At 45.4% G+C, this 13,183-nt stretch overlaps 1 protein-coding gene across 1 annotated transcript in view; it reads right to left on the bottom strand.

Annotated features, from left to right (window-relative positions):
* atosb (atos homolog b) overlaps positions 1-9,664 on the bottom strand; it is a 69,236-nt gene extending 59,572 nt beyond the window's left edge. Inside the window, exon 1 of the mRNA XM_087989483.1 lies at positions 9,434-9,664. The gene's annotated coding sequence lies outside the window, so the exon portion shown is untranslated. The remainder of the gene's footprint in view (positions 1-9,433) is intronic.
* Positions 9,665-13,183: the final 3,519 nt, after the last annotated feature.

The raw sequence follows: 13,183 nt of genomic DNA, 5'->3' as shown, positions 1-13,183 counted from the left end.
TGACAAGGTGAAACTGAACAAGGTGGCAGATGCAAGACAACCAAATTAGAGGAGAGAGGCTGGAGGAGGTTAAAGCAATAGAGAGTACCATGGTCATGGAGGAATTTGAACAGCAAAGTGAGAATTTTAAGGACTGGAAATGACAACAGAATAGGACACAATTTGCGTTGTTGCACTGGATATGGACCAAAAAAAAAAATTAATGTTCCATAGTCCTCTAATATCTTAGAATCCTCCAACGCTAGAATACCACCAATGGTGTACAAAAGTATAGACAGTACTGACGGTCAAATCAGTGCGTGGTTCAATTCAACAATCTTTTACAAAGTTTTGATTCAACTAGTCAATGTCCCTCTGCAGCTTGTCCACTCACTCCCAAGTTATTATCCAACTCAATAATCACGTATTGGATAGCCTTACCAGTTTATATCTTATCATCAAGAATATATTACCAAAGTTTTCATGGTAACAACAGAACTGAACCTAATTTATTTGGAATAGAACAGAAAATTCCAGAAATGCTTGGCATATTTTCTAGCATTTATGCAAAAACAGTTAAGATTTCAGGTGACCTTTAGTCAGAATTGTGAAGAATGGTTTGTATGCTGAATTATTTGAAGGATATCCATTTTAGCACCTTTAGAAACACCCTATAGTGTTACTCAGAACCTTCCTGTGTCAATTAAATGTTTAAATTAATCTAAAATTTGCCTGCATGTCTTTGTAAAGTCAATTCCATTCAAGAAAAATCATCTCAGAATTGTTTCGCGAAGGAGGCATTTCATCCAAATGTGTTAGCACTGGCTCTCCAAGTGAATATTCAGTTAATGCCCGTCTTCCATCTTCTACCCACAACCAGGAGAAGTGTCCTTTTTTAAGACAGTAATCCAATGTAGGTAAAACTACAACATTGAAAAGACATTTGGATAGACACGTGAATAGAAAAGGTTTGGAGGGATGTAGGCCAGGGGCAGGTAGGTGGAACTAATTTAGTTTGGGATTATGTTCGACATGGACTGGTTGGACCAAAGGGTCTGTTTCTGTCCTATATGACTTTATGACCTGTATTTGGCTATGTGAGTAGTTGGTCCCACCACCAAAACTAAACTGACTAGCCTGTATTCGCTGGGCTTATTTTTTATAAGGCATTTTGGATAATTTTTCAGCCCTCAGGCACCATCCAGCAGTCTCAATGTCAGTGGCCAATGTCTCTGTAATACATAAGCACACACCTGGATATGATACTTTGAATTTCCTTTTCATATTAATTGCCAGTCTTTTTTCACTGTCAGATTTCACTTGCTTGCTTGGTTACCCCACCTCAAACTTCCACTTTCAACTTGGTTCTCAACTGTGTTATTTATCACAAACATACTTACTTTATCATAGTTTCTTTTACTTTAGTCATCCAGGGAGCTCTGGAATGGTTTCTCCTTTCAAGGAAATATACTTCAACTGTGCCTGGAATAGCTTTTCTTTGAACATGGTCTGCTGTTTAACGGTTTCAACTGCCATTCTTTGGAGTTCAATTTATTTAGCCCAGATCCAATCTGAGCCCACTGAATGCAGTCTTCTCTGCATTGGTAAGACCAAGTAGACACTGGGCGACTACTCTGTGGAACACTTCCACACTGATTCTAAGATTGATCATGACCTTCCAGTTGCTTGCTCTTTCAATACATCATTGTACTGATTAAATTAGATTAGATTCTCTACAGTATAGAAACAGGCCATTTGGCCCAAGTCCACACTGACCCTCTGAAGAGTAATCCACCCAGACACATTTTCCTCTGACTAATGCAACTAACACACTATGGGGAATTTGGCATGGCCAATCCACCTGACCTGCACATCTTTGGATTGTCGGATGAAATTGGAGCACTCAGAGGAAACCCATGCAGACGTGGGGAGAATGTGCAAACTCCACACAGTCGCTTGAAGCTGGAATTGAAACTGGGTTCCTGGTGCTGTGAGGCAGCAGTGCTAACCACTGAGCTAACATTCCGCTCCGTTGCCAGGTTGTTTGCCAGCAACATTCGCACTACTTCTTTATCAGTGCGCACACCTCCAAGCTGTGAACAATAGAAACCTCTGAACTGGAAGTCAACGTGTTGGCATGTCAATTGGCAGAAGAAAGTTGGAGCAGCTGTTGTGCTAACATTTGTTTTCGGGTCATTGCAATGATTCACTGGAACTGAACACAAGCTGGAGCAGGGCCTCATTTTCCACCTAGGTAGTTTACAGTCTTCAAGACTCAGTAGAGCAAGAACACTGGCCTTGATTTTGATTAAGAAATAGTGACAGGTATGTAACAAGAGGCCAATGCGCAAGTGCCAGTTTTTCACCTATGACAAAATGGAAGTGATACCTGTCAAAAACTCACTCACTCTCAAGGCTTTTAAGTGAATTGTTTCTGGTTTCATATCAGCAATTACTTTAAGTGAATAACCGTCCCTAAACTACTTCAAGATCTTTAGTGATTTGACTGAGGTGTAGTGAAGTAGGATTCCATGATGATGTCTCAAGCATATCGGAGTCTTGAATCATGGAAAAATGAGATGGCCAAGAAAAAGTAACATTAATTAATTTCTGTCCAAAGTTACTGAAGAATATTTTCAACAAGCCAAAAACTGGCGAAGACTGCAATAAAGCATTTCATAATACAACGTCCATGACATAATATCACAAACGTAATCACTATGTGAAGTGAGTCAGATGTCCAAAACATCTTAGGAGCTTGCCAATTCCATTCTCAGTTTGGAATAGGGATCACAACAGAAGGTCTTAAGAGTCCTAGGACATCACTGCTGTATTTTTTTTAAAACGGCATCTAAATATCTTCTAGCACAGGACAAAGACTGAACTCTACAGGTTATCAGACACCTTGTCCAACAACATCCTGTCTGCAAAAAGTCAGTAGGATGAATGAAAAAAGCATGGTGAGGGTGCCCCAATCGCTCTGTGGCCAGTGGCCTTCAATAGAGTGGAGGAAGGAATGTTACCCTTCCGATTTTCAATTTAACGCGTGTGGTGTTAGATCAGGGTTCGAGCTTCTGTTCACCTTGCCAAATACCAAGTAGGCAGCTTCTGCAAAAGTCTGTGATTCGAGGCGCCACGGTAGAAAGACATCTTGAGAAGGGGGCTGGGAAAAGGTAAACCTTGGGCAGGAGTCTCCCATGGACCAAGAAAGCCCATAACAAAGTACACAATCCTGTCTATCAGTAACACAGAGGGAGAATTTCCTGCCTGGCCACTGGATGGACCTTTCCTGTTGCATTTTAAATGGCAATAGTAGAATGAGACCCTTAAGTAACATTAATTGCCCATTTAATGGTCTCAATTGACTCAGGTGGTCCAATGCCATGAGACACCAGTATAAATTCAATGGGGGTTGAGACAATTGGGAATTTTACAGTATTTATAGAGCTCCTCCCATACTCTGTCCCCAATTTGGGTAGGGGAGGCATAAAATACAGCCCAAAATCTGAACAGACCAAGAGACAAATCATGGTAAAATCAAATGAGTGAATGGTAGCTAGATGAAGCTTGTAGTTTTATGATCTGAAGATTGTGTGTGAAATGGAAGGCTGGAAATAGAAGTGAATTAAAGAAGGTGTTTGAGATAAATCTTCATTTGAATAACCTGAGAATAGAGCAAGGAAGATTGCACATAAAATTATACAATGTACTTCTGGTGATCTCTACCATGAATGTCTTGTACATTCCTGAAGAAGGGCCTGTGCCCGAAACGTCGAATCTCCTGTTCCCTGGATGCTGCCTGACCTGCTGTGCTGTTCCAGCAATAAAGTTTCAACTTTGATCTCCAGCATCTGCAGACCTCACTTTCTCCTTGTACTAGTTTTGGACTAGTATCCCATAATCAAATAGGACATGACACCATCTAAGCCAAAAGGACACTTCGATTCTCTGCAGAAGAATGACTGGAACAGGAGCTGGGTGTTTTTGGTTCATTATTGCTTGTTAAAAATGGGATGTGTGCACTGACCCCACTGTTATGTCCATGTACGTACAACTGACGTTATGGTTGTGCAACCACTCGCACCATCACCTGGTTCGTTCACCACTTCACTCGCCACTCTCTTGTTACTTCATTCACTACCCATTCGTGACGCCTCGCTGCCCTGTTTTCTCAATCTTGAGGGAAACAGAAAGAGAGAGAAACCAGGGCAGCGAAGGACAGGGAGGCAGTGATGAGTCAGGGGCTGGGCATCTAGAGAATGGGATCAAAAACAAATTGCAGCTGCGATCCCAGGAACTTCAACTGATGTTTGGAATTTAATTCTGTGAAAGCTGCAATCTTTGACCATGGTAAGGAGGCTGTCAGAGTGAGATCACAAAATTAGGACCCTAAAAAATATTACTGGTAGTACACTTCACATGGCTCAATATTTCAGATGCAACGAGATGGTTATTCGATACATTCCCTGCATTTATGGTGGCAGTAAATGCAGCCAACAAGTCCAAAACTTAGAGAATGCAAACTTGAATAAAAGAAGATTTAAAAAACATTTCTGACACTCTGTACTACAACGTAGTTTTGCAACACTATTAATTCATTTATTGCTTGTATTCTATTTTCAATTTCTCAGTCATAATTTCCATTAATTACATATGAAACGATATTCATAAGAATTAAAACTATTCTACTAAATTTTAAAAGCTGCACAAAACAGTCGTTTTCAGAATGGAATTTGTAGTGAAGGAAAAGGGCATTACTTTTTCCAAACACAGATAACACCATGATCTCTGCTACATCTGTCCCTAGCTGATGATGTCATTCCATAAATAAATCTACTAGTCTAATGTGCTGACTCACATCATAGAAATTTGAGAAATATCATGATGCTCAATGTAATTTAGTTTCTGGATAGATGTTACAAAATGAAGTTTTGAAATGTTCCCATAAACTTCACTTTTTTCAAAAAAAAATAATGTAGGTAAGACATTCTTTTTAAAGCAAACTAAAGAAACTGCCCAAATATTTGGCATTACAAATTAATAGCAGCCTTAAAAAGAAGAGATATACGTGTATAATATATAAGAAAAAGCCATGCTCCTCAACTGAAGTCGTCAAAAAAAATTCCACAAATGTTGGAAAGAACAATGTGAATGCAAGAGAACATAATGACCCTTTTTCTGGTAAAATCCAGTCTGCTGCATATGCTGTCAAATTTCTTCCTGACCAATGTTACGAAGAGTGAAAGCAAGACTCCAGCAAATATACACCTTTCAGTTCAAGATTCAATTTTGCTCTACCCGTAGACCACTGAAATTCTGTATCAGTGTTGGTCAATTTATCAGCGTCATCTCACGTAACTGCTAGTAAATTTCTGCTTAGATTAAAATAGGTCAGTCAATAATAAGAGTTCCTCATCCCAGTGCTGTGGTAATCAGATCTTGCCTCAAGAAAGAGGAAGAGAAACTCTCAGTCAGTTATGATACATCATGTAGCATCAAAGTGGAATATTTGCTTGGTCTATCAGGGAAAAACGGAGGAAGAAATAAGAGCTAACAGAATTCAAAACAGACAATTAGTAAGTAGCCATTAGTCTTCAAAAATAAGTAAAATTCTTTTGCAGCTCTTAAAACAATGTTTGCTACTTTTGACAGGGCACATTACAGTTTAGCTGTAATTTGATCAACATTCATTAAATATTTTTCAATGGTCTATAATAAACCCAACTTGAGTATTGCTGAGGAACAGTATAATTGTATAATATTTTAGTCTTACATATATTGGGACAATTTGCAAGAATACCAATGCAAAAGGTAAACAATATTGTACTGCACAAGAGGAGTGCTGACTGGTTAGCAAGTGGACTCTGGTAGAGGCATAGCTGTGAAGAGTGTACCCATTAATACTGATTCACAGCTAATATCCAGACTTTGTTGACATTTTAAACCGGGCAGGATGACTATTTTTTTGTGCAGGCATCGCTCTAAACGACGAAACGATGGCCAGAATATCTGTACATGCTCTTTGAAGATTGTCCAAGGTATTGCCCTGAGAAAGAACAATTAGAGTCAACTTGTCTTACCTGAAATTTAAACAAAGCTTGAAGCAAAGCTTTAACAAAAACATCTTGTTTTTGAAAATCTCAGATCTCATTTAGATTTTCCTATCTGTAGATTTTAGATAATTTGTAAAATAATTAATGAGTCAATAAAGTAGGTAAAACAATTTAAAATCTGCAAACAAAAAAAGTGGATTAAGCACAGGAACTTGCGAACAGATTGACAGAGGATCTATGAAGCTATAAACCCAATATAGCAATAGAATATTAAAACTGACTCCTATTTTAAAGCAGAATTTAGGAAGGCATCGTTAGATATAATTTGAGCAGCGAGCAATTACTGAAGTATTTAACAAAGATTTGCAAGAAGTAGTTACGACCATCTAACCATCCCAAGGTGCAAGAAAGTCCATTTGCTCAAAGGGAAAATAACAATTAAACTATAATTTACTGTGTTAAATGATCCAGAACATTGCTCAGTCATTTATAGAAGTTGAATCAAATTAAATTGCGAAAAGAAGGTTTTTGTAACTGGATTAATCAAAGTGATCAGAAGTGCTTCCCAAATGTCAAGAGTTCAGAAAATTGACAGAACAGACCATCCAACAGCTTGAAATTTGATAGCAAGTCAAGTCGAAAGCGAGCTTAATCTATTTTGGCCTCTTCCCAACGGACTTTGGCCCGAGTGTATCATCTTTGCATATGGAAAAAGTACGAGCACATGCAAAAGGATTTGCAATAAAAAGATAACTGCAATACTTCTGTACAACTTAAGAGTGTTCAATTAATCAGGGCCACCACATTTGCATTTAAATAGGAACTAGAATTTGTTTCCAGTAGGCTTACTGATCACTTCTATTTCTGGTGCTCCATAACAAAGATTATGATTACGTGTCTTAAGGTGTCTATATAATTTCAGAGAACAAAAAATGCAAAAAAATTACAAACAGTGAAACGGAGTTGAACTGCTCACCAAACAATATTAACAGCAGCACCAGATCACGTGCCAATGGACCGAAGCCCTCAAAATTGTTTAAAGCAAATTATGCAGACTATTATGTATCTGACTCCCAAAATAAATTGAAAAACTTCACATTACAACCACATATTTATATAGTACAATCAAAATGTCCCAAAGCTGTTCTTATTGGAAACATAGACCCAAAGCAGTTTTTGAAGGAAAGTTTGGCCACACAAATGTTTAAGAATACAAGTTAGAAAAGTGGAGGAACTCAGGAAGAATATTGCTGAAGTAACTGAAGGCTCAGTCATAATTTTGATTCCCAAATGTGCTTCACTCACCAATGTAGGTGTGAAAACTTTTGAACATGTTCAGTGAAATGCCAGCTAGAATATCAGCGGGGTCATTAAGTTCAGAGGTAACAGATGTATGCATTTGGAGTTTGTGGAGCTGTAATTTGGCAAGTGTTAGAGATATACAGTATAAATCAAAGGCACAATGCTATTAGTGGTGGACCTATTCCTCCTTTTCGTTCCTGTGAATAAAGCTCAATTTATATGGTCACTGGTGAATGAAATTTGCAATCAGTGAAAACTATCCTAGCTGTCAAAATGTCACTAATTATTTAGCACAAGAACTACTTAGATTAATCTAGCCTGTAAACATAATCAACAGCCCCAAGGTATTTCACAAGAACAATTCTAACAGTTCCAATCATGAACAGATATCAGTTGATATAACCAAAAAACTGGTGAAAGTTTGGGTTTTAAGGAGATCCTTTTTTTAAAAAAAGGAAGAGAATGAGAAGCATAGAGGGGAGATTTGAGAGCTCAGAGTGTATGAAAATTAGGGTTCCCCCCACAATGGTAGAACAGGTAACAATTGGGTATTGAGGCCAGAATTAGAGGAACATAGATATCTTGGTGGGTTGTAAGGATGGAGGAGATTGTAGATATAGGGCAGGGTGAGGCTAAGGAGGGATTTACAAACAAGAATTAGAACTCAAAAATCAAAATTTTGCTCCATGGGGTGCCAATGTAGGTCAGGTGACAAAGGATTTTAAGGGAAATTAGACTTGATGCAAAGGAAGCAGAGATTTTGAGGACTTCACATTATCTGGCAGAAATATATAGAACTAGCGAGAACTGCAGTGGAACAATCAAGTTTCATTGCTGATGAAGGGCTTTTGCCCGAAACGTTGATTTTCCTGCTCCTCGGATGCTGCCTGACCTGCAGCGTTTTTCCAGTACTACTCTAACCTTGAACCAAATTTCAAAGTAGAGGCATAATGAGGATTTCAGCTGCAGATGAGTGGTTAAAGCAACATCAGGCAATGTTACCGAAGAGGAAGTAGGCAGTCTTGACAATAATACAAATCAGTTACGAAGCTCGTCCTGGGATCGTGTGTTTCACCAGGTTGCAACCAATACTTAAGAGATTATCTTGTCAGTCTTGAGGGAGATGGATGGAGTTGGGGCACATCACGTTGATGAAATAACCTCAATAGATCCTTGAGGGAAATCAGAGCGGATGGTATGGGATAAGGTAGAGTAGCGTTAAGACCATTAATATGGGAGCAGACATTGGCCATTTAGCCCATCAAGCCTGTTCCACTACTCATTGAGGTCATGGCTGAGCTGATAATCCTCACTTCCAATTTTCTTCCTTTTTGCGATAATCTTCAATTCCCTTTTTGATTAATAATGTCCATCACCCTTGAATATACTTGACAGCCCTCTGCAGTGAAGAACTCGACAGATTCAGAGAAGAAATTTCTTCTCAACTCCTTGTTCCGAGATTATGCTTTCTGGTTCTATACATCTGCCCTGTCAAGTCCCAAGAATGTTACTATTTTAATAAGATCACCTGTCATTCTTCGAAAATCCAATAAATACAGGTCCAATCTACTCAATCTCTCCTCCAAACAGTCCCTTCACACCTGGTATCAGCTGAGCGAATCTTCTCTGGACTGTTTCCAATGCCAGTTCTTGTTTGACTGCAATCAAACGACTGAGAATGTGTGCAAGTGAGAACAGTCCCACCGAGCTGGATGACAGTGGAGGAACATCAGAATAGGAAGGATGTCAACAGCTACATTCACATAGAGAAGGGCTTGTCACACATGATTCACACAACTGGCTGTTTAATTTTCAATGGGCAGATACTCAGTACTAAAGTAGTTCCAAGATATGATCAGATGTCACACTATCGTCAAACAACTCCAACTTCAAATGGATTTGAAATACTACTTTACATCACCCCATGCAATGAAGATCCATCTTCAGTATAAATGTTGTAACATTAGGACAAGGAAATATCACCTAATATACCTAGCATTTCTGGTTACTTCGATTGCTTACTGTGAAGCATATTTGATATTATTTTGCATTAATCTTCGATTTGGGCATAAGATACTCAATTAGTTGGTTAAACCTACCATTCCACTGTACTGTTGATCTTCTTGTCTGGGGATAAGCTGTGCCACTTGCCTTTCTTGGTGCAAAAGATTCCAAATGGTTTTGGCATGGAGGTCAGCTATTCTGGTAAATCTTCCATTTTGACAACCAGAGACATCAATTGGTTGCAGAGTGACTTCCACCATCACTGGAACATGTACTTGCTTACAAAAGCACAAGTGTTTTCACTTTAGTTCCAGGACACTGTAGCACTGGAAAAATGAATTAAATTTGCATTAGTGTGTTATTTCCATTACAATTTGATGCACAAAGTTACTGAGACATGGCTATAGAAAATTACAACTTAGAATTAATATTGTAGGATATAACATTTTGAAAAGATAGAAATGGAAAAAGAGAATTAGAGATAACAATGACAGAAGAATGCATCCATCAGCACAGAACCCATACAGATGTATGAAAAAATAAAGGTGCAATGTACAGGTCACCTAATATTAATTGCGGAAGAGTGGTGAAGGCAGGTTAAAGAATGGAGTAAATTACACAATTATGGTCTACTTGAACTACCTTGAAATTCACGAGACATAAATGGTAGGTAAAAGATACAAAGAGTTGATCAACAAGTAGGAATCTTTACTAACCAGAATATTAAAACAAACAGATGGGGGTAAATGTATTGTTGGATCTAGTAATGGGTAATAAACCCAAGTCAAATATGAGAAATTAAACGAGAAAGAACACCTCGGCAATAATGACCATATGCATTAAAGTCTTTAATCGAGAAGGACATCAATATGGTGGAAAATCAGGCTAACAAATTGAGAGAAGCTGATTTTGAGTATAAATAAAATGGATACTGACTGTGGAATACACATTTGATAGATTACAGGGAGAATATATTCCACTAAAAGGAAAGAACATGGGGGGTGGGGGGGGGGGGGGAAGGAAGAGGTGGGGGGGGGGGGGGAGAGGAAGAGGTGGGGGGGGGAGGAAGAGGTGGTGGGGAGGGGAAGAGGTGGGGGGGGGGAAGGAAGAGGTGGGGGGTGGAAGGAAGAGGTGGGGGGGGGAAGGAAGAGGTGGGGGGGGGAAGGAAGAGGTGGGGGGGGAGAAGAGGGGGGGGAGAAGAGAGGGGGGAGAAGAGAGAGGGGGGAGAAGAGAGAGGGGGGAGAAGAGAGAGGGGGGAGAAGAGAGAGGGGGGAGAAGAAAGGGGGGGAGGGAAGAGGGGAAGAGGGGGGAGGGAAGAGGGGGGAAGAGGGGGGGGGAAGAGGGGGGGGGGAAGAGGGGGGGGGGAAGAGGGGGGGGGAAGAGGGGGGGGGAAGAGGGGGGGGGGGAAGAGGGGGGGGGGAAGAGGGAGGGGGGGGAAAGAGGGGGGGGGAAAGAGGGGGGGGGAAAGAGGGGGGGGGAAAGAGGGGGGGGGAAAGAGGGGGGGGGAAAGAGGGGGGGGGAAAGAGGGGGGGGGAAAGAGGGGGGGGGAAAGAGGGGGGGGGAAAGAGGGGGGGGGAAAGAGGGGGGGGGAAAGAGGGGGGGGGGAAAGAGGGGGGGGGAAAGAGGGGGGGGGAAAGAGGGGGGGGGAAAGAGGGGGGGGGAAAGAGGGGGGGGGAAAGAGGGGGGGGGAAGAGGGGGGGGGGAAGAGGGGGGGGGGAAGAGGGGGGGGGGAAGAGGGGGGGGGGAAGAGGGGGGGGGGAAGAGGGGGGGGAGAAGAGGGGGGGGAGAAGAGGGGGGGGAGAAGAGGGGGGGGAGAAGAGGGGGGGGAGAAGAGGGGGGGGAGAAGAGGGGGGGGAGAAGAGGGGGGGGAGAAGAGGGGGGGGAGAAGAGGGGGGGGAGAAGAGGGGGGGGAGAAGAGGGGGGGGAGAAGAGGGGGGGGAGAAGAGGGGGGGGGAGAAGAGGGGGGGGAGAAGAGGGGGGGGAGAAGAGGGGGGGGGGAGAAGAGGGGGGGGGAGAAGAGGGGGGGTAGAAGAGGGGGGGTAGAAGAGGGGGGGTAGAAGAGGGGGGGTAGAAGAGGGGGGGTAGAAGAGGGGGGGTAGAAGAGGGGGGGTAGAAGAGGGGGGGTAGAAGAGGGGGGGTAGAAGAGGGGGGGGAGAAGAGGGGGGGGGAGAAGAGGGGGGGGGAGAAGAGGGGGGGGAGAAGAGGGGGGGGAGAAGAGGGGGGGGAGAAGAGGGGGGGGAGAAGAGGGGGGGGAGAAGAGGGGGGGGAAAGAGGGGGGGGGAAAGAGGGGGGGGAAAGAGGGGGGGGGGAAAGAGGGGGGGGGAAAGAGGGGGGGGGGAAAGAGGGGGGGGGGGAAAGAGGGGGGGGGGGAAAGAGGGGGGGGAAGAGGGGGGGGAAAGAGGGGGGGGAAAGAGGGGGGGGAAGAGGGGGGGGAAAGAGGTGGGGGGGAGAAAGGGGGGGGGAAGAGGGGGGGGAAAGAGGTGGGGGGAAAGAGGTGGGGGGAAGAGGTGGGGGGAAAGAGGTGGGGGGAAAGAGGTGGGGGGAAAGAGGTGGGGGGAAAGAGGTGGGGGGAAAGAGGTGGGGGGAAAGAGGTGGGGCGAAAGAGGGGGGGCGAAAGAGGGGGGGCGAAAGAGGGGGGGCGAAAGAGGGGGGGCGAAAGAGGGGGGGGCGAAAGAGGGGGGGGCGAAAGAGGGGGGGGCGAAAGAGGGGGGGGGAAGAGGGGGGGGGAAGAGGGGGGGGGAAGAGGGGGGGGGAAGAGGGGGGGGAGAAAAGAGTGGGGGGGAAAGAGTGGGGGGGAAAGAGTGGGGCGAAAGAGGGGGGGGGAAGAGGGGGGGGAGAAAAGAGTGGGGGGGAAAGAGTGGGGGGGAAAGAGTGGGGGGAAAGAGGGGGGGGCGAAAGAGGGGGGGGGAAGAGGGGGGGGAGAAAGAGTGGGGGGGAAAGAGTGGGGGGGAAAGAGTGGGGGGGAAAGAGGGGGGGGGGAAAGAGGGGGGGGGAAGAGGGGGGGGGAGAGAAAGAGGGGGGGGGAAAGAGGGGGGGGAAAGAGGGGGGGGGAAAGAGGGGGGGGGAAAGAGGGGGGGGGAAAGAGGGGGGGGGGAAAGAGGGGGGGGAAAGAGGGGGGGGGAAAGAGGGGGGGGGAAAGAGGGGGGGGGGGAAAGAGGGGGGGGGAAAGAGGGGGGGGGGAAAGAGGGGGGGGGGAAAGAGGGGGGGGGAAAGAGGGGGGGGAAGAGGGGGGGGGGAAAGGGGGGGGGGGGAAAGGGGGGGGGGGAAAGGGGGGGGGGGGAGAAAGAGGGGGGGGAAAGAGGGGGGGGAAAGAGGGGGGGGGAAAGAGGGGGGGGGAAAGAGGGGGGGGGAAGAGGGGGGGGAGAAGAGGGGGGGGAGAAGAGGGGGGGGAGAAGAGGGGGGGGAGAAGAGGGGGGGGAGAAGAGGGGGGGGAGAAGAGGGGGGGGAGAAGAGGGGGGGGAGAAGAGGGGGGGTAGAAGAGGGGGGGGAGAAGAGGGGGGGGGGGGAGAAGAGGGGGGGGGAGAAGAGGGGGGGGGAGAAGAGGGGGGGGGAGAGGGGGGGGAGAAGAGGGGGGGGGAGAGGGGGGGAGAAGAGGGGGGGGGAGAGGGGGGGGAGAAGAGGGGGGGGAGAAGAGGGGGGGTGAAGAGGGGGGGGTTGAGGTGGGGGGAGAAGGAGGGGGGGTGAGAGGGGGGGGGGTTGAGGGAGGGGGGTTGGGGGGGGGAAGAGGGGGGGTTGGGGGAAGGGGGGTGTGGGGGAAGAGGTGGGGGGGAAAGAGGGGGGGGAAAGAGGGGGGGGAAAGAGGGGGGGGAAAGAGGGGGGGGAAAGAGGGGGGGGGAAAGAGGGGG

The sequence above is a fragment of the Chiloscyllium plagiosum genome, unplaced genomic scaffold (assembly GCF_037043375.1).
Source record: "Chiloscyllium plagiosum isolate Xiang-an unplaced genomic scaffold, Cpla_swu_hap1 HiC_scaffold_1, whole genome shotgun sequence".
Lineage (NCBI taxonomy): Eukaryota > Metazoa > Chordata > Chondrichthyes > Orectolobiformes > Hemiscylliidae > Chiloscyllium > Chiloscyllium plagiosum.
This window is presented reverse-complemented; position numbering and strand designations above follow the sequence as displayed.